This window comes from Sceloporus undulatus, chromosome 3 (genome assembly GCF_019175285.1).
Source record: "Sceloporus undulatus isolate JIND9_A2432 ecotype Alabama chromosome 3, SceUnd_v1.1, whole genome shotgun sequence".
NCBI lineage: Eukaryota > Metazoa > Chordata > Lepidosauria > Squamata > Phrynosomatidae > Sceloporus > Sceloporus undulatus.
The window spans coordinates 140,893,834-140,921,060 of record NC_056524.1 but is presented as its reverse complement, the minus strand read 5'-3'; the positions used below and the strand labels follow the sequence as shown (position 1 = coordinate 140,921,060).

Below are 27,227 nucleotides of genomic sequence, written 5' to 3'. Positions count from 1 at the left end.
TAGGGGAATTTCAGCACAGAATAAGTAAAGAGATAGTACAGGAATACCTGTTTAACCTAAATGAATTTAAGTCTCCAGGACCAGATGAGCTACATCCAAGGGTATTAAAAGAACTGGCCAATGTAATATCGGAGCCATTGGCAATAATCTTTGAAAACTCCTGGAAAACAGGAGAGATCCCAGCAGACTGGAGGAGGGCAAACGTTGTCCCCATCTTCAAAAAGGGGAAAAAAGAGGATCCCAACAATTATCGTCCAGTTAGTCTGACATCAGTACTAGGAAAGATTCTGGAGCAGATCATTAAACAGAAAGTCTGTGAACATCTAGAAGGCAATGCCATAATCACAAAAAGTCAACATGGGTTTCAGAGAAACAAGTCATGCCAGACAAATCTAATCTCTTTCTTTGATAAAATTACCAGCTTGGTAGATGAAGGGAATGCTGTGGATATAGTATATCTTGATTTCAGTAAGGCCTTTGACAGGGTTCCCCATGACATTCTCACAAACAAGCTTGTAAAATGTGGGCTGGACAAGGCAACTGTTAAGTGGATTTGTAATTGGTTGACCGGCCGAACCCAAAGGGTGCTCAACAATGGCACCTTTTCATCCTGGAGAGAAGTAACCAGTGGGGTCCCACAGGGCTCTGTCCTTGGCCCAGTACTGTTCAACATCTTTATCAATGACTTGGAGGAAAAAATTGGGGGAATACTTATCAAATTTGCAGATGACACTAAAGTAGGAGGAATAGCTAATACTCCAGAGGACAGGATCAAAATTCAAAATGACCTGAATAGACTAGAAAGCTGGGCCACAGCTAACAGAATGAATTTCAACAGGGAGAAATGTAAGGTACTGCACTTAGGGCGAAAAAATGAAATGCACAGATATAGAATGGGAGACACCTGGCTTAAGGAGACAACATGTGAAAGGGATCTAGGAGTCCAAGTAGACCAAAAGTTGAACATGAGTCAACAGTGCGATGCGGCAGCTAACAAGGCCAATGCAATTTTAGGCTGCATCAATAGAAGTATCGTATCTAGATCCAGGGAAGTAATAGTGCCACTATATTCTGCTCTGGTCAGGCCCCACCTGGAATATTGTGTCCAGTTCTGGGCGCCACAATTCAAAAAGGACATTGAGAAACTGGAGCGTGTCCAAAGGAGGGCGACTAAAATGGTGAAAGGTCTGGAAACCTTGCCCTATGAGGAACGACTCAGGGAGCTGGGGATGTTTAGCCTGGAGAAGAGAAGGTTAAGAGGTGATATGATAGCCCTATTTAAATACTTGAAGGGATGTCATATTGAGGAGGGAGCAAACTTGTTTTCTGCTGCTCCAGAGACTAGGACCCGGAGCAATGGATGCAAGCTGCAGGAAAAGAGATTCCACCTCAACATTAGGAGGAATTTCCTGACAGTAAGGGCTGTTCGACAGTGGAACACACTTCCTAGGAGTGTAGTGGAGTCTCCCTCCTTGGAGGTCTTCAAACAGAGGCTGGATGGCCATCTGTCGACGATGCTTTGATCTGGATTTCCTGCATGGCAGGGGGTTGGACTGGACGGCCCTTGCGGTCTCTTCCAACTCTATGATTCTATGATTCTATGATTCTATGACTTCCTTGAATTCTTGATTAGATGCAAGTATACGGGAGCCACAGATTTACAGCATCCTTGGAAACTATCGAGGAACATAGTTAGCAATGACTTTTAATAAGCTTATCAGTAGTTTGTGTGAAATGCCAGGTTTATGACTATGTTAAGAGAGCCACCTATGTTGGTCTCTGTGTTAAGAGAGCAATTTGCTGGGCAGCAAGGAGGATTAAAGTGCTTGGGGCCCTGAAGCATTTATAAAAATGTCTCCCTTTTTGTGCATGGCTGAACTATTATAGGAGTAAAGTGATATTATAGAAATCAGACAACATACAAAATATAATTTCTGTGGTTATTGCTATAAATCAGATAAGATGCAAGGCAGTTCTTGCTTTGTGTTGCCTGTTCGCCATACAATGGATTCTAGGAAAATATATGTTAGTGACTGGAATATATCCAGAAAAAGGTGACCAGGTTGGTTAGAGGTATAGAAACCCAGCTGTATGGGGAACTGCTAAGGGAGCTAGGTATGTTTAACAGGGGAAAAGAAGATGGAGAAGTGACATGATAGCCATCCTTTAATATTTGAAGAGGTCTCATATAGAAGATGGAATGAGTAAATATTGATACAAATATATGAAACAAATATTAAACCTAACCACACCACATGTAACCAAGACAACATGTCTGTAAGGCTGCAGTCCTAAACAAACTAACTAGAAAATTAGTCTCGTTCTTCAAAGCCAGATGAGATGTTAAATTAAATGCCTATGCTAAAATATGTACATACAGCCCAGAATTAGGGTTGGGATGGAGGTAGGAGAGATTTCAACCTTCTGTTTCTTCTTCCTCCCATTTGCCTCTGGATTTGTTTGGAGGACATGCTGTAGGAGAGGCAGGAGAGGCAACAAATGCTCCAGTCCCCTCACAAAGACACTAGAGCCTGGAGCATGTATGCCAACTGGAATATTGATAATCCAACCCTTCTCATCCAATGCTGCTCTAGCAATGTAGGAACTGGAAAAATAGCAGAGGAAAACATGACCATTATTTCTGGTCTCCTGGGAGATGTGGCACCGATGGGCAGAAGTTGTTTCCCGCATTTCGTGTGTTCTCCCAGAGTAGTGTACCAGTTATTTTGTTTGGTATTTCTGCATAGATAGAGCATGATATAAACAGTTCGGGGGGGGGGGTATAAAAGACCAAAGAGCTTTACAGAGTAACAGAAACTGATTAATAACATCTATCTACCTCATTTCAAAGTACACCCAAGACCCTACCTTGCATGGTTGGAGCATAATGTTTTGTCTGTGCTGTTTTCCTTTCATCTCCATTTCTTGCACCTGGCAGTAGCTCTGCAACCGACACTGCTGTCCCAGGTGTCCAGTGAAGACACGCATGAACACTGGGAATACGTGGTGGTGCAATTTTTTCCTCTTCTCATCTGTGGCACTGCAACCAGACAATGCTGAGGCAACCCCCACCTTCCCCTTACTCTGGAAGCTACCTTCCATATGGGAGGAAGGGACACGCATGAGAAGGAACTAGATCCAGTGTTCTGCAGTGTCTGCAAAATTGCATATGCTGGTGTTCCATAGGTTATCCCACTATGCTGACAAGCAAAATTCTCACAAGCAAATAGCATATGAAAAATTGATATGAATTTGAAAAGATTTGACAAGACTGCAAAAGTGGGGAAAGGAAATGACAATGTTAATTCACATAAGTATAAATGTATATTTATGCTTATGTTAGAAATGAAACACATTAGAGCAATAATAACAATAATATAAATGTTCTAAGATAGACTATTCTGGCAAGAAAGATGCCTGTATGGAAGAAGAGATATGCTAGAGAGGGTGAGAAAAGGTGTATAAAAGGATGTAAAGAGAAAGGGGAAGGAAGATGCAGAAGAAAGGAGTGGAGTATAGAAGAGAAGAGAAAGGAAAGGAATGAGTGAGGGAAGATAAAAGAGGAAGTTATTCTGTTGTATGTAACAGATGTATGTAGGTGAAATCGCTGAGAGAGATGTTTTATTATTATCATTAAGAAATATAATTTAATTGGATATACTTGTGGATATTAAATGAATTTATGTGTATGTAAATAACATGATCTTGTTAATAAAATAATATATAAAAAAAGATTGGTCAAATGTGAAATGCTAGAATTCTGTTGGAATACTAAAGCTCCATAGGTATATTCAGGGGGATTTACTTTCAGTGAAAATGTACAGAGTGGCTCTGTTAGTGTGTCACAGCAATAATACACAAAAAAGTGTCACCTGAAAGACTAAGATTTATTGTGGCATACGCTTTCCTGAACTAAAACTCATGAAATAAATTAAAATGGCCCTGCATTATATGCAATTTGAGATGTTTAGGTGCTGCTACGGAATTTTTGATTAACTCAACTGTCTGTTGGTAGCAGTGGTTTAAATATACTCTTTGGAAAATAGTTGTGTGTGAACAATTGGTCTGCTGTACAGATGGAAATAAGCTATGATTTTGAAAAGTTACTCCTATAATTTTTCCGGTACTGGCAGCCCAAAATATGAATAGATTTCTTTTTAAAAAATCCTATGGTTTTAAAAGCTCTTGGCTGCTCTGTGATATTCTCCTCATTTTTACCTGTCCCTTTTTCTGTAGCCTTTTCTAAAGCTTTTCATGTATCCCAGTATCATTCTTAAACCCAATAAATTGTATGATTGCCTTTCCAGAACAAGTGAAATTATCTGAATAAAAATTCCAGAACAAGTGAAAATTATCTGGATAAAAATTAAAGGGGAAGTAAACAACAGGGATGTTATTGTGGGAATCTACTACAGACTCCCAAGTCAGACTGAGGGATGATGCCCTTCTAGAACAGATGACCACATACTCAGAAAGAAAAGATATTAGTGATGGGTGACTTCAACTATCCTGATATTTGCTGGAAGTCAAACTCAGCCAAATCCTCAAGGTCTAACAAATTCCTCACTTGCTTTGAAGACTATTTCATTATCTAAAAGGTGGAAGAGGCCAGAAGGTAGCAGCTGTTTTTGATCTGATCCTAACCAACAGGGCTGACCTGGTAAATGGTGGGCAAGTGGTGCCATCCTTTGGTGGGAGTGATCATGTTCTCCTGGAATTTGCTATACAGTGGAAAGGAGAAGCTAGGCATAGTCAGATATGCATTCTATACTTTAAGAATGCTGATTTCAGTATTTCATTTCATTCACTTAACCTTTATTAGGCATACAACATACATTTACAATAAAACTTCAGGATCATTATTATAAAATTTAAGCCATATTCTTGTTGCCTCCAACAAAAAACTGGCCATTAGCCTGGTAATATATGGGCTTCGATCTTTTGGGCGACCAAAATGGTGAAGGGTCTGGGAACCATGCCCTACGAGGACAGGCTTGGGGAACTGAGTATGTTTAGCCTGGAGAAGAGACAGTTAAGAGTTGATATGATAGTCCTGTTTAAGTATTTGAAGGGGTGTCACACTGAGGATGGAGCAAGCTTGTTTTCTGCTGCTCCAGAGACTATGATGCTACAGGAAAACAGATTCCACCTAAACATGAGAAGGAAATTCCTGACAGTGAGAGCTGTTCGACAGTGGAATACACTCCCATAGAGAGTAATAGATTCTCCTTCTTTAGATGTTTTTAGATAGAGATTGGATGGCCATCTGTTGGGGGTGCTTTGATTGTGAGCTCCTGCATGGCAGGGGGTTGGACTGGATGGCCCTTGGGATCTCTTCCAATTCTATGATGCTAAGAGTCTACAATCTCTTACCATTTCACATAATTTCAATAATTCAGATCATTCATCCAACCACATTTTCAGTGAGTGTTCACAAAATATTATCTCTATATGTTTTTACCCATTGACTGACACATCCCCATACTTTTTGGATACGATTTCCCCTCTTTTTTCAAGCAAAGCTTCTCATACTTAACCCCCTGCATATGCATATGCATTTGTGTATGGATGTAGCAGCAAATACAATAAACTTTGCTTGAAAAAAGAGAGTAAATTATATCCAACAGTGTATTGCTTATGGGTGTATCAGTGAAAGGGTGAATACACACACACACACACAGAGAGAGAGAGAGAGAGAGAGAGATAGTATTGAGGTTTGTGCTGCTACTAGGAATCGGTACCCCATCTCAAGGATTATGACAGATGCTATACAAACATTTGCCTTTGTTGTCTGGCACCTTCCCCAGTTCCAGAGTCATATGGGGGTTGTGGCACTGAAATGTTTTTATAAAAAACACGGGAACAAAAGAGTCTGTCATAGTTCACGAGTGTGGCCAGTAACAATATGTATTCAGCAGATGGGAAATGTGCTTATGTTCCTTCAAGTCCCCTGGGATGCCACCATGAGTTTCGCAGTATTTCTTAGACAAAGAATACTTGACTAACACAGGTGGTTCATCAGTTTCTTCCTCTGAAATATAGCCTACAGCACTTGGTATTTGTGGCAGTCTCCCATCCAAGTCCTGACCAGGGCTGTCCCTGCTTAGCATCCAAGATCAGATGGCATCTGCAGTCTTTACGTTATTTAGACCTCTCGGTAACTCTTCTTCAAAGATATTTTTGGCCATAAAGATCCTGTATGCATCTATTCCATTTCTGAACAATGCATTTCACTTGTAATTGTGGCGGTGATGTTGGACAGATAATATTTTTGCTGATGCTCAGATTAATGAAGGGTTTAAATTACAAGCCCATGGCCCTGTACAGACAGGCCAAAATAAAGCTGCTTTGGGTCACTTTGGAGGTATGCTGTTGAAATGATGGAAGAGTCTGGAAGCCATGCCAACTCCATGCTCCAATCCTAAGGACTGGAGCATGCCTTTGGTGTGGCTTCTGGACTCTTAGGATGTGTGCATCATTTAAAACAGCATACCTCCAAAGTGATCCAAAGCAGCTTTATTTTGGCCTGTCTGTACAGGCCCTATATTCTGAGTATTTGAAATAAAATGGGAGAATTTTAGAAGCTGCATCATGATTCTTTAACTTTTACTGTCTACTTGTCAGATGGCATTGTTTCATGCCAGTGTGAATGCCCATAGGCAGCTGGTGAGATCAGAAACCCCAATCTTCCCTCTTTTGTGGTGGTTTAAGGCAGCTCCGACATTTCACACACACCTCTTCCTTTTCTATGTTATTTTTTGTAACCTTGAGCCATCCTTTATTTTGACATTGAAATGCAAATAATAAACCTGAGGAAAGAGTTGGCTTCTCAGCCAATGTGATATATGTGTGTGTGTGTGTGTGTGTGTGTGTGTGTGTGTATCTTATGTAAATGTTACTCCCCCCTCCTGCTTATTTGTTCTGTCAAACTGTTATTTTAAAATTGATAGCCTTTGGCAGTAACTATCTGTCACAGATGGGAAAGAATGAGTGTTAATTATAACAGCTGATGCAGTCCATCTTGCTACAGATTTTTTTTGCACACTTTCTGTTTTTCCATTATTGAGATTTTTGATCTTTGAAACATATGGAAATAGGTAATCCACAGCTCAGTTTGTAATTCTTAAGGCCTGATGGTGTCACCCTTTATAACTTCTGCTAGCTATCCACAGGCATGTTGGCCAGAGGGACAGGAGTTCAGCAGCAAGAGACATAGGAAATTAAACTCCTTACACTAATTGTCAAAGAGCCAATTTCTTTAAGCAAAGCTTTATGTGATAATAATGTGATCAAAAATATTCCATATATAGTATAGAAGGGTATATAGAAAGGGGAACTTAATTGGGAGCATTCTGCTTAAACATTAAGGAAAGATCCTATCTAAGTAGGCAGGTAAGGACTTTGTCTGTGTCATTAGGATGGCCACTGGTGCATTACCTTACTTGCATATATACTGCACCTATTATCCAGATATTATAATGGGAATTTTATCTATATTTATGGCCCTTGGTTCACCCGCTCACCATTTAGTGCTTAATAGAAGCTGATCCACTTATGTTTAACTTCTTCTCCGCCATTCCATCTAAAGATACTTGTGATATAGTCCTATGACTGTCCCCTCATAACTGTCTCATTGTGTTATGTGTTACTCCAGAGTAAATGTGTTTATGATTTCAACCTTCCGTCAATATATTGCAGGGTTTTTTTAAAAATTATTATTTAGGTCTTTAATTTCCTTTCCTAATAATTTTTAATAAACATACTATGAAGTGTGTGAAAATCTGCATTGAGTTTCATATTAATCCAAGAGATGTTAGCACTTTTTTTTCATTAAAGGAATTGCTTGGAATAATTGGGAAGCTGCAAAATAAACCTGAAGATCCGGTATAGCTAATCCCCCCATTTTGGTGGGAAGATACTTGATAAATTGGAAGAATCAGGGTTTTTTATTGTCAAAAATATAGGAATTGATCAGTCTTTGCCATTTTTTAAATCTCGAAGTCGAGGGGGTCATAGGTTTCACTTGGAATGAAAAAAAGGGTGAGACAAGGAACGTTTTCACTAAAGCAATTCTCCCTAGCATAGAAGGGTGTAGATGTTTCCATCCTTTTAAACCTGTGCAGGTTTTGTTTTATTTTGTTTTACTTTACATACATTCCGAGGAAGAGTCTGAGGAATCCAGTCTTCTTCATTTCCTACTGCCTTCTACCTTATCACACATTATTGTCTTTTTTAGGAAGCCACGTCTTCTCATCATATGAACAAAGTACAAGAGCTCAGTTTTGTTGAGAGCTGATTTGCTCTGGGACCTATTTATTTCTTTTCTACAGCAATCCATGGTATCCATAGAACTCTTTTCCAGCACCATGTTTCAAATGATTATTTTCCTATCCGCTTTCTTTGCTGTCCAGCTTTCATAGCCATACAAAAAAATAGGAAATACGATGGCATGGACAATCATAACTTTAATATTCAGCGATATAGCTTTACACTTCAGGAACCTATCTAGTTTGTTCAGAGCTGCCTCTCCAAGTCATCTTCTGATATCTTGACTGAAGTCTCCTTTCTTATTAATGACTGAGCTAAGGGATGGAAAACCTTGAACTATTTTAATGTCTTCATTGTCTGTTGTAAAGTTATGTAAATCATAGAATCATAGAATTGTAGGGTTGGAAGAGACCACAAGGCCATCCAGTCCAACCCCCCCTGCCATGCAGGAACTCACAATCAAAGCACCCCTGAAAGATGTCCATCCAGCCTCTGTTTAAATACCTCTAAGGAAGGAGACTGCACCACACTCTCAGGGAGTGTGTGTTCCACTGTTGAACAGCCCTTACTGTCAGGAAGTTCTTCCTAATGTTGAGGTGGAATCTCTTTTCCTGCAGCTTGCATCCATTGCCACGTCCTAGTCTCTGGAGCAGCAGAAAACAAACTTGCTCCATCCTCAATATGACACCCCTTCAAATATTTAAACAGGGCTATCATATCACCTCTTAACTGTCTCTTCTTGAGGCTAAACATACCCAGCTCCCTAAGTCTCTCCTCATAGGGCATAGTTTCTAGACCTTTCACCATTTTGGCCACCCTCCTCTGGACATGCTCCAGCTTGTCAACATCCTTTTTGAACTGTGGTCATTTTTGTTTTCTTAGGTCTGAACCAGATGGGGAGATAGGGGGAGCTTCCAGCCACTCTGACAATGTGGCATTTAGATGACACATGGGCTTGGAAGCCATCCCAGGGTTGCGTCAGGGCCGCCTAAGACGGTCCAAAACCTGCTCCAAAAGGAGCAGATATTTCCCACTCCTTGTTGTGGTCCATTTGGGACTGTGGCAGGAGGTGCCCTTGAGGCTGCAGCATGTGTTTGCCACGGTCCCAGGGCAATTGGGCTGGGAGTGGCTTCTGGCAGCTCTTGGATGCCCTTCTGCTTCACCCTTTAATGTGTAAAACTGTAAAAACCCCTTTGCATTTTCTTCCTTGATTTTCATCAACATTTATTCAAAGTATTTGCTATGTCAGCTAGGAGTATGCTGTCATCTGCATATCTTAAATTATTTATATTCCTTCCTCCAATTTTTACACTTCCTATCTTCAAGTCTAGGTATGATATGCTCATCATATGAGTTAAACAGATGGGGTGATAAAATACACACGTGCTTGATCCCCTTGCCAATTGGAAACCATTCTGTTTTTATGTACAGTGGTACCCCGGGATACGAAATACCCAGGTTACGAAATTTCCGGGATACGAAAAAATCCCATAGGAAATAATTGTTCCGGGTTACGAATGTTTTTTCGGGTTACGAAAAAAATTTTGGTGCTTTTTTCGGCTTTTTCGCACGAAATCGCGGCTTTTCCCCATTAGCGCCTATGGCATTTCGGCTTGCGAATGCTTTTCGGGTTACGAAAGCGGCGGCGGAACGAATTAATTTCGTAACCCGAGGCACCACTGTATTCTGTACTAACAGTAGCCTCTTCTCTGAGTACAAGATAATCAAACGTTTTCACCCCCACCTTTTTAAGAGCAAGCCATTGTTTTTCATGAGTGACATAATCCCAGCATTTTCTATAATCTATAAAGCACAGGATGATTTTCTTTTGAATTTCTTTGGTGCATATGTGCAAAATGATTCCTAGGGGCTTTTCATTTCTTAAACCCAGCTTGAGTTGGTATGCCATCCTGGTGATTTTTTTTTCTCCCAAGTTCTCTGAGTGTAGCTTCCACCTCACTTTTTAAAACTGGAGATTCATCTTCAATAAATAAACCTTGAATAAATATGTCATCCATTTATCTCTTTTATATAGTTCTTCAGTGTATTGTTTCTAATGTGTTTTTATTTCTTTTTGGTCGTGTAATATGTTCCCCTATAAGACCATCCCCACTCTTGGTTTAAATTTCCCTTTGATTTCTAGAATCTTGTGAAAAAGGTCCTTTGTTTTTCCTTTTTTGTTGTCACCTTCTATTTCTCTGCATTGATTATTATTGTAGTTCTCCTTGCCCCTGTGCACAAGTCATTCAGCAGTTGCTTTCAGGATTCTGACTCTATTTCTGTCGCCTTTTACTTTTGTTTCTTGTCTGCCCTTAACTGCTTGGAGAGTTTTCTCTGTCATCTGTTCAGTCTTCTCTTTCTTTTTGTCTGCAGATAGTGTCTTTTTACATTCCTCCTTGACAACATACCTGGTTTCAGACCAATGTTTTTCTGGCTCATGATTAAATAGGCTTAATAGTGCACATCTATTTTTCACATGATCTTTACATTCTATTGTGATGTTTATTAGGTTGTATTTCACCATGATTGTCAGTTTAGTGTTCTTCTTTAGCCTTATTATAATTTTTCATAGTTAGTTAGTTCATGGTCTGTGCCACAGTCTGCTCCTGGTCTTATTATTGCAGCATAAGTGGACCTTCACCATGTTCTGCTTCCAATTATGATTCTATTGATGGGCCATCAGGTGATGTCCATGTCTACAGTCACTTCTAGGGTTGCTTGAAAAATGTGTTTGTGATGTACAAACAGTTAGCCTTGCAAAATTCCATCAGTCAATCTCCCATTTCATTTCTTGATCCCAGGCCAAATTTTCCTATGATGTTTGATTCTGCTCTGTTTCCTATTTTTTGTATTCCAGTTGGCTATGATTAACAAGAAGCCCTGTTCTGATGAGTGATCAATTTACTCCTGAATTCTGCAGTATAAGAGTCAGTTTCTTCTTCTTCTGCCTCTGTAGTTGGAACATAAACCTTGATTAAGGTTATATTGATGGGTTTTCTGTGAAGCTTTGTTATAATAATAATAATGTAATATTTTTATTTGTATACCGCTTTTCCTCCAGATCAAAGCGGTTCACAACATACAAGCTACATGTCACATGCTATAGCACAAAGCAATACAATACATCAACAGTGACATCAGCGATCTCATACAATTCAACAAAAATAACAAAAAATTATGATTCAGTCATAATTTCCATTATAACTTTTGAGTACTTTTGTTACATCTCCTCTCACTATTAGTGGCTCCATTTCTTCTTAGATTTTCATTTCCTAAATAAAATACTATGTAATTATCTGACTCAAAGTGTCCCATACCTGTCCGCTTTAGCTTGTTCAGCCTAAGTATTGCAGTGTTTGTACATCCATTTTTTGTTTTACTATGTCTAGCTTTCCTTGATTAATGCTTCCCACATTCCATGTTCCTATAATATGTGTTATGAAGCTTTGGACTGTCCTTTCACCTCTCAACAGCTTGAGTACAATTGCATCATTAGCCACAGTGTTACCTGTAGTTGTTGTCTGCTGCTCATTGAGTGTCATCTGACCTGGGAGTCTCATGTTCTGGCACTATCTCTTGTTTCATTTTGGATTGTCTCACCAATGATTCCGTGGTGGTGGGATTATGTGCTCCTGTGAGGCAATAAGCTATGCTGGTGGTAGCAGAGCTGCTAGTAGAGTCTCCTATGTCAGATAAGCTTTTGCTGAGTAGCCAGACTAAATGTGCCAACAGCTACTGGGCAGCAGCAGTAGCAGAAGGTGACACAGGCAGAGGATCTCTCAGAGACAATGGCAGTGGCACTATAGCTAACACTTATTAGTACTGAGCAAAGGGAGGCATAAAACCCCCCTTTGAAGATATTTTACCATGCAAAAAATCTGTGATGAGACAAACATAGCCATATCTTTTCTGAATTGCCTTTTGCTTTAGCTAGTCCAGGTTTTGTAGAATGTAGGGCAGCAGATAGTGTTTTCCCTCTGCCATCACTTCTGTGACTTTCTTTGGGTTTGATTGGCAATTTCATCCTTTCACAGACAAACCAGGCTTCTAGACATGTCATAGGGCACTCTCTGAATTGCAGGACACTGTGGACAAAAGCCAGACCTGTGGCTACCCTGTGGCTCACACTGTACTCGCTCTAGGCATCTATGTGTACATCACAATTATTTTCAAAGAGGGCACCTCTGCACCTTTTAACTATATGCGTGGTGTCCTCCACAAGAGTCATTAACTTTGACAGCACACATATTTGATGTTACAAACTTCTTTATTCCAATGTCTAATTTAAAAACATTATTTGTAGCAAACCATAATCATAGGGTTGTTTTGTCTTGAGCTCACTGTCTGTAATGTACAGCTAATAATGCTGTTACAGACTGACTGAGGCAATGTACATGAAACAATTTAGACATTCATGAGCACTATATAGATGCTTATTTGTTTCATTTCATCCAAAAATTCTTTTGCAGGTAAGGTCAATGAAAAGGTATCATTTACAGGGGCTATAGAACTTCAAGGTTTCCAAGATTGTAATGAATTCTGCAGTATTTCAGCCTAGTATCTATACTGAGGAAGGGGTGGTGGCAGGGAGAGATTTACAAGGTATAACAAAAGTGTATGTCCTTCCTGGATTTCACCCTTAAAAACTATACAGCTAGACTTAAAGTCAACTATTATTCTCAGCCGGGGTAGATCTGCTCAATCAATGAAACTTACATATTAGTCTTGAATTACAAAATTCCCATTGCTTCCGTGGATTTACTCTAGCTGAGACTAACAACTGGATTTAGGCCACAAAAGCTTAAAACCTATTTCTAGCATTGCAATTTAGAGGATTTATACCTAGTGGGCTATTTGAATCTTCAGGGAAGCTGCGTAGGTTTGAATTTGTTGGTAAGTAAAGCACACAGGCACTGCATAAGGTGTTCCTTTTCTCTATTGGTTCAACTCTATGTTTCCAGAAAAACAGGCTACAGTGAAAAATAACCTTATATTATCAGCTATTTTTATAACTGCTCCTGTTTCATTTGAGGCACACTTGAAAAGCATTGATCTGCAAAAAGGTCAGCAATGTTTGACAGCAGGATCTTAAAATGAAAAACAAAAAACAACGCCCCACCTTATTATCTTGAGGCATTTCATGCAAAAATATGAAAGCCTTTTATTTATTGTAGTTCAAACTATAGACATTTTAGTGTTAACAACTATATTAATCCAGCCTTTTGTCAGGTGATTGATTATTAAAATTTCATCCACCCTTAAAAACATAACTGCAAGATGAGTGGGGCACTCTTTTGAAAGGAGTAAATAGATGTGCAACATTTTAATCTCTAGAAAGGATTAAATAGATATAAAGAATATTGATTCATCCTTCTGGCATGCTCTAGTGATCTGTAAAAGGCCACAAAGTAGCACTGAATCAACAGATACCATGGATTTACCAAGGCTATACATTGATATTTTCTTTGAAAAAGCTCTGTGCCCTTTCTAAAGGAGGTTAGCAGGTTCATTGGGAATATTATTAGGAGAGTACCTCTCACTGTGTAACAGCACTGCATGTTGGACAGTAGCAGGGGAATGGATTGTGGAGAGACATATAATCGATCCATCACCATTTTTGTCACCTGCAGTACATTAGGGAAATTCTCTACATTAACTTTAAACCAGAGATGTGCTCATGTGAAGCACAGTGACTATATGATACTGAAAGGAAGCACATGTCTGTTTCAAACCTGACCTGTGTGAGCAAAAGCTCGGTGTGAGTAAAAGCTTGGGTTTCCAAGTCTCAGGAGGCTGGCTTACATCTCAGGAAGCTGGTATGCCTCTCTGGGTCTCTAGGACAGGAGACAATTTACAATGAGCAATGCTAGAGAAAGTTAGATTGTATTGAATGAGTTGGCTTTAAAGCCTGACTATCCATCTCCTCTTACTAATACAGTATAAATGAATAGATTCAATACTAAATAAATTAAGGCATTTGCAAGTTGTGCTTGATGAGTTTCAGGCCCCAACAATTAAGAAATGATTATATATCTCATGCATAGTTTGGGACACAATGAAATTAGTATGGATGCATTACTAGTAGTAGCAGCTGCTGCTTTCACTACCTATATTGGACTAGGTCCTCTGGCCATCTATTTAATATTTGTTTAGGAGGTACATCAAGTGGATTGTCTAACGCACTCCCTAACCTGCATATCTACATGCACATAGTTTATAACTGTTACACATGGGCCCACCTCCTGGTGACTTCACAGGGTTCTGCCCCAGTCCCAGTTTTTGGTTCTGAAATCTCAGGGAATAGAACTCTGTAAGGAATGTCATTTCTCAGATGGCACAGACTGAATCCATTTAAAGTCCTTAGTTTCTATGATTTAAATTGTATGATCATGAGAAATGTCATTTTAAATTGTATGATCATGAGATAAATCATTTTGAAAGAAAAGCTGAAAGGCTTTTCTTTCAGACAGATTGCTGAATTTTAAAATGAAATCTGACAGAATTAGGGCCAATTTAGCAGTGTATTTTCTTCACGTCTTTGATTATTTCTCACTCGAAATTGAATTTCCTGACACCAAGTTTGCTTTCAGATCATGCAAATACCCAATACAATTACCACAGGAGTACTTACAAATTAATTTAGTGTCGCTGCAAGATGGTGGGTACAATTAGCTTGCATGTTGTATCAAGAAGAAATTTAGATAACATTTATTATCATAATGTGTAGAAACTCTACTCCTAAGGCAGGAGCAGCAATTGTATGGCCTGAGGAGCGAATCCAGTCCTCCAAGGACCTAAGTGAGTCCCTAGATCCTGTCCAGTCTGCTTATCCTTGGGAAAAAAGGGCCCAAATTGGAAATCTGTGCCCCCGAAAGCCTCCAGGGATAGTCTTCATTGAAGTGCCAGGGAAGAGTTAGACCTAGATTATTTCAAAGCCAGAAGTTACAATCACTTCTAGGTTGACAGAAAAAACATGAATTACTTCTGCCCTCTGCCAGTATCTCTGAGGTAGGAGCAAGGGAGAAAATGAGTTCAATTTGTACTTTAGTACAATTATACCCAATTTCATGCTTTCCATCCAATATACGCAGTTATCATTCAAAATTTGAATTTCTCAAAGGTTTACAGATTAAGACAATCAAATATTGGTATAATCCATAAAATAGACAGACAGACAAATGCATGTGTCAGTGAAAATAACATTCCAAATACTTGATATTAGGAAAATATTTTGCAGAAATTTTACTAGGTAAAATTGCATACAAAATATACATGGTAGGATATATGTGCAAAAAATATGTAACAAATTTTCATGCTGCCTTTTAAAATAAATCTCAAAGTTGGGCAAAATTTAAGAGTAAAAAAAAATCTCCAAACTTATTCCAATCTGTATTTAAGATGGGAAATATCTTAAATCTGAAAGAAACCAAAATCGTCAGATTCATGCATGTCTATTCTGTGGTAATTTCAGATAGTGAATAAGAGAACCTGCGCTCCTCTAAAGTGAGGGTAGCAAAACTTCTTATTAATAGGGAAATCCCAAGAATGGATTTCCAATAGTGCTTCATTTGCACTACTGTAAATGTGTAGAAGTTAATAATGATGCATTTGCGCTTGGGGAGCTTTTCCCAAATTGCAATTTGGCATACACAGTGTGCTCTCAAAGCTGGGATTGTTTTGGGAGTAGATTTCTGTCTTATTTTGAATTACAGGGCACGATTTTATTTGAACTGAATATATATAATGTTAAATATAGAAATTTTATTTCATTCTGTTTGGGCCGGAACCCTATTTTTCGGACTTGCACAGTAGTGCAATAATGACGCATGTGCAAAACATCCAATCACGATATACTGACAATAGAGCAACATGATTGGATTTTGTATGCGGAACGTGACTGTGTTTTTGTTTTGCTTTTATATTGTTGTTATAGTGCCATTATACAACTTTGAGGAACCACAGATTGCTATAGCACTATGCTTCTGTTATCTTCCAATTGTGGGTTTGTTGTGGAATTGACCCTAGTATGATAATCTCAGGGAAATTCCTCCTAGGCAAAGACAAGGAAAATATCATTGCTAGAACTTTGCTCCCTCCTTCCCTCCCTTTTGTCAATAGGAAAGAGGTGCCTTTTCCGATCATTTTTGTTTGCATTGCATTTTTACAGAGTGGGAACTCCTTTACAAGTTTTTATCATGTGGGGCAGACTGTTTATTGTGAGTAGGCTCTCCAGCACCACCATACATGCAATGCTATGGCTCCTCCTCCTCCTTCTTCCAACCGCGGTGTAGTTAATTTTTGAAAAGCTTTTAGAATTAAATTAAATTTTAAAAAGTTTTTTAATTTTTAAAAACTACAAAATCATGTCATGGGAAGAGTTCAGCCTTCTGAGGCCATTATTGTGGCTTTCCAAACCCTCACAGTTGCTCACTAGGTCTCTAAAACTCTTTTCACTCTATGTTTTGTAATTCCAGGGCTGCATATGCACTGCAGAAATTAACTGGTTTGACACCATTTTAACTGTCATGGCTCATTTGGAAATGGAATTCTATAGCATTGAGCTATGGCAGTTAAAATGATATCTCTGACAGAGAAGGCCAAATGTCTCACAGAACTATAAATCCCATTCCCCTGCATTGAGCCATGGCAATGATAATGGCGTCAAACCAAATTATGGCTGGGTTAAATTGGAGTGGCTTTAATTTGGCAGAAATCTCTAAAAAGCTGAGCCATATTCCAAACAGTTTTCTAAAACAAAGAACTATATATTAAAACAGGCTGCTTTCTTCTCTCTAACTTTATCTTTTTATATTCCAAAAAAGGAAGAAGCAATGACAAAGGAACCCACTTTCTCCAAATACAGTAATAGGAGAGAAAATGTAACAAGATTTGAAGGGACTTTAAAATAAAAACAACAGCAGCTGGAGGAGATGGCAGCTGCTGCAGAAGGGAACTTTAACCTTTTCTTCCCTTGTGGTCCTGAGAAAAATCCCTTCACTGAGGCTGGTATTTACTTTTAGTGAGAAATCTCCCATTGGCGCCAGTGTAGGATTTTCTTTCAGTGCAAATACTAGTATCAAAGGAGAGATTTTCCTCAGGGCTGCAGGAGCAAAAGAGGATCTCAAACCTGTTAACTATCACACAACCCCCAGCCAGTCAAATACAGTGGTCCCTCCTCATTTGCTGGGGTTAGAGGTGAAGGACCCTGTGAGTATGGAAAAACAGCAAATAATTAAAAAAAAAACCCTATTCTTTTTACCTAAAAGAACACCTCTCTAGGAATCTTCAAGTCCTCTAGTGCAACTCTGTGGTCAACATCTGCCAGAATTTGACCATTGAATAGTGCTGTAGGACCAACCAATGCCTAGAGAAGTGTTTTCTCTAGGAACTACTAGGTTCTTTAGCACAACTCTATGGTCAATATCTGGCAGAGTAGCACTGGAGGATCTAGAGATTCCTAGAGTAAATATATTAGGTAAAGCTGCAAATAATCAAAGCTGCAAAAAGTCAAAGCTGACTGTACATTTTAAATTGGCTACATGTTCAAATAGAAAGCCACATATAACATTGTGGCCTAAATCAGATTGCTGATCAACTAGAGTTGAACCACTGAATCAAGGGCTGAATAGTAAATCTACACCAATGAAAATGTCACCAGTTCAGTAGATCTACTGAAGTTGGAACTAAAGCTTAGATATAGGGCTATGCTTACTTTTGCCCCCAGGTTCTTCCTTTCCTCAAAACCTTATAGTGTTGTGCATAAGAGACAGATGTATTTGAACAGTTATTCTCTTCTTTGTATGAGAAAAGAAGAAATAACTCTTAACAAAGTGATTTCCACATGTTATGTGATAGGTATTCCCATTCAAAATAATGAACTTTTTCTAAACCTGATTAATTACAGGCATCTTTACATTCATTTAGAAGTTCCATCATTGCTTTATTTGATTTTTTTTCCCCTGGGCCCAATTATTTATTCCATTATTTCTGGGCCCAATCCAAAGTGTTGCTAACTACTTGGGAAAAGGATGTGTGGAACCATAGAATCGTAGAATTGTAGAGTTGGATGAGACCACAAAGGCCATAAAGTTCAACCCCCTGCCATGCAGGAACTCTCAATCAAAGCATCACCAACAGATGGCCATCCAGCCACTGTTTAAAAATCTTCAAAGAAGGAGACACCATCACACTTCAAGGGAGTGTGTTCCACTGTTGAACAGCTCTTACTGTCAAGAGGTTCCTTCTAATGTTTACATGAAATCTCTCTCCCTGTAGCTTGCATCCATTTTTCTGGGTCCCATTCTCTGGAGCAGCAGAAAAAAGGCTTGCTCCATCCTCAATGTGACACCCCTTCAAATATGGGGGCATTTCTCTGTGTTGAAGTTCATTTTGTTAGCTTTGGTCCAATTTTCTAATCTATTAAGGTCATTTCAAATTTTCTTCCTGGGGTACGAGCTATTCCTTGTAATTTGGTGTCATCTGCAAATGTGAGAAGTATGTCCTATATTCTTTCATCCAAGTTATTACTAAAGATGTTGAATAGCACTGGGCCCAGGACAGAACCCTGTGGCATGTCACTGGTCACTTCTTTCCAAGATGTAGAGGAGCCATAGACTGGCCATTGGTTGGCCAGTCAACCAATTACTAATCCACCTAACAGTCATATTGTCTATTGCAGGAATATCATGGGGGACCTTGTCAAAGGCCTCACTGAAATCTAGATATGCTCTGTCTACCACATTCCTTCATCTACCAAGCTGGTGATTTTAGAGAGAGAGAGAGAGAGATCAGATTAGTCTGGCATGACTTGTTATTGAGAAACCCATGTTGACTTTTAGTGATTATGGCATTTCTGCTCCTGCACAAGCCTCCTATCCTTAGGGCCATCATCAGGGACCTGGTCCCAATGATAAAGGAGGCATATGGGATGACACTTGAAAATGAAACACTGTTAGAGACAGAAGGAGAGGGACTTAAATGATGGCATGCTTATTTGGAATATGATAAAGAAAAATTGAACAAAGTATCACTGTATAAAATGGTCCCTCCTGAGGATACAGAAGAAATATAAACTTAGAATATCCCCCAAACACTCCTTTGGATCTTTCCCCTTGAGAGATCCCATAGAAGAGAGACACCTATAGAAAGAAATCCACCATGGTCAATGGTATTGAAAGCTGCTGAGAGGTCCAAGAGCACTAGCAGGGTCACACTTCCCCTGTCAGTGCCCAGAAGGAGATCATCTGTCTGCCTGTCTATTTTACAGATCATACCAATATTTGATTGTCTTAATCTGTAAACCTTTGAAAAATTCTGGGGGCATCTGCCAATCACTTCATACCTTGCTTCTTCTGCTGATTGGCTGATGCAACTGCCTGGCCTGGTTTGAGCTCTGGCTAAGTCTTCACTCTGGTTGGGTCCTGGGCTATTTAGCTGCATGCTCCCCAGCCTGCCAGCCAGTCCTTCCTTGGGCATCACATACCCTCCCTTCATGTGTCTCCATTTAACTGTATTTCATCATTGTGTAATCATGTCTATTGGTTCATGTATGTCGATAGCCACCTTGTTTGCACTGGTTATGTGGTTATGTTATCGGTTTCATGCATACAATTATCTGCCTTGTTTGTCTCAACTATGGGGCAGTTGACATGATAGCCAATGTCTTCCTGGCAAAGGTTCAACATGGAGGCCCCTTCTGGGGGGCTCAGAGAGGTAGGCAGAAATGATTATGCTCAGGCAGGGGCAAATGCATTTCTTGAACCCTTGAAGGTCAAGGGGATCGCATGGGACATTAGCCTCAGTAGATCCCCTCCACTTCTGGCATCCATGTGGTTCCCACATGTGGTAAACTGGTCGATGCCTGATCCAGTCCTGTTCATGTGCCAATCCATCAACAGCTGTAATCTGTAAATAGTTGTGGCCTTTTTACTTGCATTGGTGTTTTGTAATTTTGGGGGGGATTCAGCACTCACATTTGGACACACAATGCTCTTTTTTAATTGTTTGACAGTGGTTTTATTTTCAATTTCTATTTTATCAGGATGGTTATTTTATTGTTTTGGACTACCTGTGAGGTCATTATAGGGCCTAAGAAGAGGTATTTCAATAGAAATATTAAATAGCTCTGCTAAACCTTGTATCTCTTAAAATCAGCACTGGAATATGTCAGCAGAAATCTGTATGGATTGGGTAGAAAAACTAAAGTATTCCTTTTCACGTATTTCAATTTGCTTGAAAGAAAAGGGAGAAAAGAGAGGTGATTACTTTCAAGTAGAGCCAAATGTATGTTATAGAGAATATCCAAAATGGAATGAATCTGTTAACAAGCATAAGAAAATGAGATTGAGTTTCTTCCCTGATTTGGTGAATGTCTGAAACAAGAAGGAGAGACTAGTGCATGTGAACAGCTTCCTAAAATTACTGACAAAATTCACTAGCGTTATCTCAGTAATTTCAAACTTTTTACCATTTCATTGATGGGAATGTCCAGTGTGGGTTGAAGAGAACCACATCACTATGACACAATGCACACTTTATATATTGCAGGGAGAGAGGACATGGGTTGATACTGTTATCTTGTTATTGGGACAATTTCTTATGTGTCTGCTCATCTTCTCTTACTGTTGTAGGATCTGCAGCACCGAAACAGAAAATCTGTAATACAGAAGTTCATGTGAAACATACCTACTGAATTTAAACTGTATGAGAAACAGGCACCAAATAGAAAAAGGTAAACATTTTAAGTCATTAACAATTACAATTTTCTTCAATTGAAATGCATTTAAATGTTCTTTATATGTTTTTCACATTTAATTCAATTTTTAAAGGGGGTAGCATATTTTAATGTAAGGTTGCAGAGCCTCTTTACAGCAAACATTTATCCTGCAGTAAGAAAAGTTGAGTCAGATGTACAAATCTATGCAATGTGTGTAAAGTTCTAAATTTTATACACATTTTGCTCAGTTTGCAAAATTTATTCAAAGTACAATGTATGACATTTAGCTGAGCATCTGCTCTGCTCCAAGAATATTAAATGTTTTTTTACATACACAGTTTTCATAATTTGGAAGTTATAAACACAACTATGGGGATTTTTTCCCTGCAAAGTAAGTGATGCTACAGTCTATAGTTTTTTGTGGGTTTTTCAGGCTATGTGGCCATGTTCTAGAAGAGTTTATTCCTGACATTTGCCAGCATCTATGGCTGGCATTTCCAGAGGATAAACCCACAAAAAACTATGGATGCCGGCCATGAAAGTCTTCAACTTCATATTGATGCTACAGTCCTTTGCACATTTTCTTGAAAATATTTTAGATGCTTTCAAATTCTTTTGTATTTATTTTTAATAGATCAATTTAATTGATTTTTCATTTTTCAGTGTGTGTGTGTCTGTGTTTGTATATGTGTGTGTGCCTGTATGCGTGCCTTCAAGTTGCTTGTCAACTTGTGGTGACCACATTAATTTTATATGGTTTTCTTAGGCAAGGAATACTCAGAGGAGGTTTTGACATTTTCTTCCTCTGAAATATAGCTTATAGCACCTGGTATTCATTGACAGTTTCCCATCCAAGTACTACTGTTGAATAAACATGGATACCAATTGGCTATGAGATAATGAAGATGCATTTTTATACCCATCTACTTCGGAGTTGGCATTCCTATACTGAATGAAACTTACATTTTGTTTAGATACTGATAGAGTTGATTTGTAAGACTTGTTAAATTTTATCATACGTACTTTGGAGTAAATGTGCTTACGATTTCTGCTCCCATTTAAGATGTGATCTTCCAGTTTCATGTGTAGATATATAGGGATGGATCACAGCATTTTAATAACCCTGAATATATGTGGTAGTGGATTTCCCTTGTATTTTTAAAAAGATTATTGGTATGTGACTGGAAGATAAAATTTGCAAGATATTGCCACTTAACAATGACAAAGGTGTATAATATTTATGTATATATTAACATTATTCTTCATTACAAGGTAAGCTCTTTGTCTGTGCAGTACCACAGAATTAATGATTGACTGTAAAAAGATATTTAATAGGACAGTGCAACTGCTGTGGTTTTCAGTATGGTTGTCTTGCCATTGTCTTTGCCATTTCATGTATTACATATTGAAAATAGAGGGTCATGAATGTGGAATTTTGGATTTTTGAAATACCATTAAAAGCAACAATGAAAAGCAGCAGCTTTTTTTTTATCCTATGCCAATTTTTATCTTTTGTCTTTCATGAAACTGTTTTAAAGGGGTTTAACACTAGGGATTTTAAAAATGTGTTTCAGTTATAACTTTTTGTGTGTTGCTTTCCTTTTTTGTAACTGTTTTTATTGTATATACCTTGGGTCCCAATATTGGAGGAAATGATGGGTTATAAATATCATCATCATTATCATCATTCACCCTCCAGCTGTCTGACCATACTCACAACTGAATTATCTTTCCAAAACACTGGCTCCTACTGGCAAGGAAAACTACACACACACACACACACACACACACACAAAATATGTTATTGTTGTGTACCTCGAAGTCCTTTCCTACTTACAGCAACCTTAACACAACCTTACTACAGGGTGCCCACTGGGTGACTTTGGGCAAATCACATTCTCTCCGCCTCAGAGGAAGGCATGGTGGTGCAGAAAATGACAGCTGCCTTTACTTTGGGATTCTCCTTGCAGGTATTGCTATACCTGTACAGGTTTTCATGATGAGGACATACACTTCAAATTTGACCACTGCATCACAAGTTGTGGCAGCAGATCTCATAGAATCATATAATCATAGAGTTGGAAGAGTACCCCAAGGGCCATCAAGTCCAACCCCATTCTGCCATGCAGGAACTCTCAATCAAACCATCCCCGACAGATGACCATCCAGCCTCTGTTTAAAGACCTCTAAGGAAGGAGACTCCACCACTCTCCAAGGGAGTGTGTTCCACTGTCGAACAGCCCTTACTGTCAGGAAGTTCCTCCTAATGTTGAGGTGGAATCTCTTTTCCTGTAGCTTGCATCCATTGTTCCGGGTCCTGTTCTCTAGAGCAGCAGAAAACAAGCTTGCTCCCTCCTCAGTATGACATCTCTGGTAACAGGGCCTGAGGATCTGCATCCCCCCTGCAATATCTCTTCCAGTTTGATGAAAACTGACATTACTCTTTTGTGTCTCAGAGGATCACCCACTGAGAAAATGAGAATGCTTCTGCTGTTTCTTGTTCACTCAATTCTGCAGGGTTTGTGTGTGTGTGTGTATTTCTAATATTTTCACAGAGTGTATTAGCTTCCTGTGTATACCAAACATTTTCATTACCTTCTCCCTCACTTCCATTTCACCTTTGCTTGTTTGGCTTTTTCTTCATGCAGTTTCTTCCATATAGAAAAGCTTTTGAATCCCCCAGACTCCCAGACCTGTTTTCTATCATCAACCTGCTAAACGAGTCTAGTATCTTACCTATCTATATTTATACAGTCACTTTCATTTCTGAAAGCGTACATTGGTTTAATGCCCTCCCTGTATAGTGTTTCAGAAGCAGGAATAATCATTTTAAAAGGCATTGCAATAAATATTATGTTATGTTAAACCACCTGCTGTGCTTCAGTGGCTGTTGTTTTGCCTGTCATTTAAATTGTAAATGATGAAGGATAAGATGCCATGCAGGGATGAACATGTAGTGCAATGTGGTTTCTAGACAAATAGAATGATAATATGATTAATTACGTTGATGCACCAATAACCTCTTCAAATCCTGGTCTATTAGTGAAACACTAAATGAACAAGTACAGTTCTGAGAGTTACAGCCCAATCATTTGTATATTCATCCAGACATCATCACTACTGATTTCAGTAGGGCTTACATTCAGGTAAGCATACATAGGATTGCAGCCTTACTGTAGTGCATAACAAAATCCTTGTTTTATGCCATACTTCAGTGCAGTGTTGTTGATTTCCCAGTGACTTGTGACAATGAGATTCTGTATTTGCCCAGTGGGCAACAGGGTGATACGACTGGAGGCTAGTCACAGGTTCAGCATATTTGAAATATTTATTTAAATCACAGCAGGTAAGCAGGGAATCATGTATATGAGAAGAAGGCACAAGGCATGAGAAAAGTAAGGAAGTTAAATAATTTCAGGATGGTGCTTGGGCTCTGCTCTTGAATTTATAAAAGGGAAAAATGGTTCTGAGGGGACTTCCTTAAAGTCCTATTTGCCCCAGGGTCCTCCATTAAATGTGCAGCAAATATTAGGGATGGCTGTTACTGTGATGTCAAGTGAAGTGGCTGGTGGCCATTGATAATCCTGCCATGGTTATTATGTTGGAGGACTCCGTTATGTATCATGGGTATGATCCAACTCTGATGTATGTTATTATATACGAGGCATGGTTCCAAATGGAAGGTTTGATAGTATGCCACGATGACTCACTTGGATGTGTTGCTTTTATATGAATGTGCTGTGGGATCACAAGAATATAATGGAGGGTTTATATCAAATGTGTTAACTGATATGAATGTGTTACAAACCTGATGCTTTATACAGGATGGTTGTTATGTTTGTTGACATGTGTATGCTTTTGATACATAGAGATATCCATAGCCATGGATTCATGATGCTATGATGCATTGTTCCTACTAGCTGGTATTGGATGTGGAAACTGGTTTGTATAATCTTGGGAGGGGGAATGAAGAATGGTTGTATATCATAGAATCAGAGTTGGAAGAGACCACAAGGGCCATCCAGTCCAACCCCCTGCTATGAAGAAACTCACTATCAAAGCACCATGGACAGATGACCATCCAGCCTCTGTTGTAAGACATCCAAAGAAGAAGACTCCACCACTTTCCAAGGGAGTATGTTCCACTGTCGAACACCTCTTACTTCAGGAAGTTCCTCCTAATGTTTAGGTGGAATCTGTCTGAATAGCCCCTCTCTTTCTAGGAAGGCTAGAACGTCCACCCTCCTTGCTGTCCTTTCTTTAAAAAAAATTCCAACAGGCTTTAAAACTATAGAATTTTTAAATGCACTATTTCTACACTGTTTTTTATATCCTTTGAGTGTTTTTTTAATTGTTTTAATATTATGAATAGTTTCATGCTATTTTAGGGTTGACCTTTTGTGTGTCTTTAAATCTATTATAATTATTTTAATTGGTAATCTGCCTTGAGTCACTAGTACAACTTCTGTCAGGAGTATGAAATTTAGACACTTAAACTCCTTTACTGAGTTTACTGAGTACTACACACACACACACACACACACACACATATATATATATATATCTCAGGTTATGCTAACAGACCGTGATTTTCTGTGGCTAACTGGTGAAGTACATATAGGTATTCTCAGTCCTAATACAAGCACTGTACCATTCTTTTCTTGATCCCTGTCCCAGCCTCTAGGAGAAAGAACACACTATTTCACTAATGCAGCTTTCTGTAAATCTGGGGGGCAAAGTTTGAAGTTTTTCATCTGTTTCTATTGGTAGTTGAATGATCTGGTGGAAATATTCAAACTTTTTGCATGGGTTGAAAGCTTACATTTTTGGTGATATTTTTAAATATCTCCTAGTTGACAAAAGTGAAATTGCTTTGTAGATCACATACAGCCTGACATTTTAAGGCTGAACATTTTAAATAAAGAGAGGATAAGAGAATTGTGTGCAACTACGAACTGTCATCCGAGGACTCATTTGTACTACAGTACTTATTTTCACGAAGTGAATCTTCAGTCACTTTATGATAGAAAATGCAAATCACCATCTCCTTGCAGTTCACACTGATTGATTAGAAGGAATATATTTTTGTGGACTATGTGGCCAAATTAAAGTAGTAGCAGCCATCCCAGCAATGCCAGATCTTTTATCAAGATCACGGAAACTGGAAAACAAAGAGAATTTGTGTTTTGTAAGATTAGCCAGTCTTGAACAGTGCTTAAGGGCTCATCCAGACAGGTCCAATGTGTCATGGCTGTGGTCTATGTGGCTATAGTTCTGCTTTTAAAAAATATTCAAACAACATTTCTGTTGTTCAAGTCTGTTTTGCGGCTAATCGAATGCCAACTGCAACGTTTTGTTCCCACATGCACATGAGGACATAATAGAACAAAAAAGTCTCCTTTTGCATTCTCTCTTTTTGTTTTTTCCCCTATTACATTTATAATGCTATGGGTCATCAGCATGTCAATTAAATTGTATATTTGCACGCCAACATTATAACTCTTTAATTATTTTAAAAAAAATAAGAGGGAGAAAATTTGCTCTTCAAACCATGGGACCATATGAAGAAACCATGTTGTTTGTGCTTTCAACTCATTTCTTACTTATGACCTTTCTGACTCATGGCAGCCCTGTGGGGTTTTCTTTGCGGGATTTGTTCAGATGGGATTTTATCTTTGTCTTCCTTTGAGTCAGAGAGAGTGTGACATGCCCAAAGTCACCCAATGAGTTTCCATGTCCAAGCAGGGATTTGAAACCTGGCCTCCAGAGATTTCTAATTCAACACTCACACCACTACACCACACTGGCTCTATCATGAAACCACGCATGGGCATTAAAAAAAACCACCTTCAGCAGAGTACTAGTGAAGATGGAAAAAATCGCTAGAAATATGTAAAAGAATGGAACATGTTGGGCAAAACCCAACAAAACGGAAGGAGCTGTATTGCAAGAACTCGCAGTTTCCACTGGTCTGGAAGAGCCAATGTGTCTTACTTGTCTCTAGGATGATGCTTTTTCTTCATGATCAAGCAATTTTGATATAAAGTTTGTTCTTGTAAAGTTTATGAATTTGACTTGCTGAAGAAATGGCAGCAGGTTAGTAAATGCCTATCCACAATAACAACTGTCCATCAGCATTCACAAGAAATTATACTGGAATGGGATTATTGTGGGGCAGTCCTGTAGATCTTGTTGAGCTTTAATATGCTATAATAAGGAAAGTACATTGCCCTATATAAATGGG

The 27,227-nt window shown here is 38.8% G+C and overlaps 1 protein-coding gene across 7 annotated transcripts in view; it reads left to right on the top strand.

Annotated features, from left to right (window-relative positions):
* Positions 1-27,227, top strand: part of ENOX1 (ecto-NOX disulfide-thiol exchanger 1) — a 359,770-nt gene that overhangs the window by 103,821 nt on the left and 228,722 nt on the right. For 6 of the 7 annotated variants that reach the window (XM_042460210.1, XM_042460212.1, XM_042460215.1 and 3 more), the window contains one exon: positions 20,898-20,998. The exons of the other annotated variant lie outside the window; for it this stretch is intronic. The gene's annotated coding sequence lies outside the window, so the exon portion shown is untranslated. The remainder of the gene's footprint in view (positions 1-20,897; positions 20,999-27,227) is intronic. 7 annotated transcript variants of the gene reach the window in all.